Below are 3,549 nucleotides of genomic sequence, written 5' to 3'. Positions count from 1 at the left end.
CTATTCATTAATGTTTATAGAAAAGAACTCTTCAAATACCTCTAATCTGTGTTATAAATCGGGGTAAGATTTGAATGGTGGAAAGGTAGGGTGACCAACTCATCCCTGTTTGCCTGGAACTTTCTCAATTATAGCACTGAAAGTCTCATGTTCCAGAAAAGCCCTGTCTCAGGCAAACCAGGATGGTTGGTCACCCTAACATGACGTTAAGGTCCAGAAGCCAAGAACACCCAAATCCTACCTTGTCTTAAACTCCCAACTCCGCACGAGGCTCCTGCAGAGGCCATATAAAGGAGAAACAGCAGCAACGGGTAAATATAGTGTTTCATTTGATTACTAGTTATTATTAGGCTAGGTCACACCTGATACTCCTAGAGAGAGTTACAGTAAAGCCGTGATGGAGCACACGGATAAGTCTAGAGACCAAAGGGTTCTATATTGCTCCTTCAACCCAAATTTTAAAATCTTACAAGCTAAGAGGACTTTGGCCTGAAATAAAGTAAAAACAGAAGAATGAAGCAAAGATGAAAGGGCTTAGGTCGATGTGCAAGGAAAGAAGGAAAGAAAACTGAGAGCCTTGGCTCAGTATCTCTCTCCTAGTCCATGGAAACATGATGTAGAAGAGAGCGCCACATGTGTGTGGTCTTTTATTCCTGAGTGCCTCTTCTTATTGGTAAACATAGCCTAATCCATGTTCTGGAACATTAATAGCATCTCCTCCCGAAGGCGGAGCGAGGAGTGAGAGTGGAAGAAGAGAGGGGAGACATTCCCCTGGCACAATGCTAACAACAAGCCTAAACCAAGAGGCATGGAAGTGTCACTGTGTGAATATGTGAAACCTCTATAAGAAATTCATTTCTGAAATAAATTTTTAAATTCAAAGCTTATTTCAAAGTAATAGAAGCCTTTTTAGTTTCTTTAGTAGACAATTTATTTTGATAAACTTGCTCAATAACAAAAATACAAGTGAAGAAAATTATGTTCATTTTATACAGTTTGTATTAACAATTTGTTTTGAAACTATTAATCGAAAAATGTTATAACCAATTAGAAAACAATTCTTAATAAAGTTTGGGGTAATATACAGGCCTTGATGACAAACTTTAAAATCTCTTGAGGTGATATAACTAATAAGTCCTATGTAGGGAATCCAACCTACACAGGTCACTTTTTTCCTTCATATATTTTTATCTTTCAAAAATTAGTTCTGAAAGACAGCTTACTGTTTTGAATTGTGAATGTACATTTAATATTTTAAAGAAGATCAAAGCGGGTTGATAAAACAGTTACTACAATCAGAGTAACTGTGGCTAGTAGTCTTTTAATAAAGACAAAATAAATGCAACATGTTCCTCCCATGAAGCCCACGATGCAAAATAATAGCTAAGAGTAGTATATTCAAAGTTAGTTTCCAATACTTTTTCAGGGTCTTTCCTCTAAGTCAACAGGTTGTGTCACCAGGACTGTTCATTGTTTTACTTAAGAGATTAAACAGTGAATTCACAGAACATCGAGTGGGGATATCAAAGATTTAGGCAAAAGGGTAAAAACCAATGAAGTGTTTTGGTCATCTAGAACATTAAAAAGAAAAAATTTAAAAAGAGCCGTCCTTCAAAAACAAAACAAATGAAACGGAAAATAGGCTTATAAGAAGTAGAAGAGTCGGAAAAATTACATACACACATTAACAACATAGAACATGGATTACCTTTGGAAAGAATCATACTGAAATGTTTGCTTTTAATGAATTGAAGATTTTTCATGTTTACAGATGTTTAGGCATGTTCAATAGGAGCTTCCAAAACTTTCAAACTAATTAAGTCTTGTGCAAATAAAACCTATAAATATTTTTCAGCAGATTTTACAGTGATATTCTTAGGTATGAGAAGAATGCACACACTCTAAAAACAATGTAACAGACAAAAATTTGACAAATGATTGCACCATTAAACAGTGTTTTATATACAGTTTACAAGATATGATTTCCTGCTATAAATTAATACTGTACTATATAGTACTTATTATAGTGACCTTTTTAAAAGCAACTGCTGACAGTTGTCTATCTTTTCATTTACAGGGTTTATAGACTTTTATATGAATGAGTCCATTTCAATGTTTGGTCTGGAAGAGTACAAAGATTTGACTTCACATACTACTTAATGGGATGGTTTTAATCCTGGGTTAGAGTGCTGACTGGTTAGAGGGAGTTTTCCCCCATCAGCCCTTTGTGCACTGGACCTCCAAGATAATGATGAAATTAAAGACAATTTAATGGTTTGTGTAATAGATACAAATAAAACCTTAAATTCTGCAATCTTATATGCAATACCACTGTAAGTGAAAGACGTAAACAGTGGGGAAATTCTTAGCAGCTGAGAAACTTTCTCTCCCCATGCTCATGGTCCAGTTAAAAATATTTTGAGAAACTATTTACAATAAAATTCATCTTTTGGAAGAGAAAAGCTCTTGGTCATATCATAAGTTAATTTGAACCATACTTTGCTAACCTTTTATTTCAGTGGTATAATGGTGACAACCAAAGCTTTCCTTCAAAGTGATCCATTTGCCTGAGGTCCAATCAAATCGCAATGGGAACTGCCATCCCAAATGTCCATAGCACATGTCCAGTGGTATTCTTAGAACTGACTAGACATCATAATACTTGGGGAAAATTAGTCTCCCTCAGGCATTTCCTAGAGGTTCCTTTGGACTCTGGGAAGGAAATGTGTGACATGCCCCCAGCACACTCAAGGAACTCACCCCAGTGGTGGTCTACCTCTTACCTGACTCCTGAGTGAGCTGAAACACTGGGGTTTTCTTCCACAATAAAATACTGCTGAATTAACAGTAAGATACATGAATGTCAAACAAGCCAGTGTGAAACACATCAGGCTCCTCCATTTCATACCTTGAATATCTGAGGAGGCAGCCCCATCTCTGAAGTAATCATTAAAAAAAAAAAAAAAAAAACCACAGTGCATTCATTTCAGTTTGTGTGAAACAAGGGACCCTAACTCTTCTGACAGGGACATTTCAGTTGCCGTTGCCATGAAAGACTCCATTGCCATGAAAAACCCTCCCGCCCCACATTTCAAACAGGAGATTATCTATTGTGTTCACCTGGAAAAACAACTAAGCATTGACATGAAGACATGGAGATGTGGAGAAGAGAAATACTATATTTTAAAACTATCTGTGGGCTAAAGGGTTAGCTGCAATGCTTCTTTCTGAAAGAAATGTAAAGCTGTGGGTTTAGTACAGCCCTTTAAAGTAAATGCAAAAATGTTAGCTTTTAGCAAACAAAGCCATATAGCATTGAAAGAAAATACTGTATTGCTCAGGTTTTTGGTAAAGGAGATTATTAATAATGCTTAGATGAAAAGAAACATAAATTTAATTTTTATGGCAGAGTGAAGTTAGTGTTATAAATAGCCAAAATATTGTAAATTGATATTACTAGTGAATTTTGTATTTATGTAAAGTTGTGTGCTTAAACATATAAAATGCTTTATTAATGTAACAGAATGAGCCAGTAGAAAAAGAGAACCT

Source organism: Kogia breviceps, chromosome 14 (assembly GCF_026419965.1).
Source record: "Kogia breviceps isolate mKogBre1 chromosome 14, mKogBre1 haplotype 1, whole genome shotgun sequence".
Lineage (NCBI taxonomy): Eukaryota > Metazoa > Chordata > Mammalia > Artiodactyla > Physeteridae > Kogia > Kogia breviceps.
Note: the sequence above shows the minus strand (reverse complement) of the source record.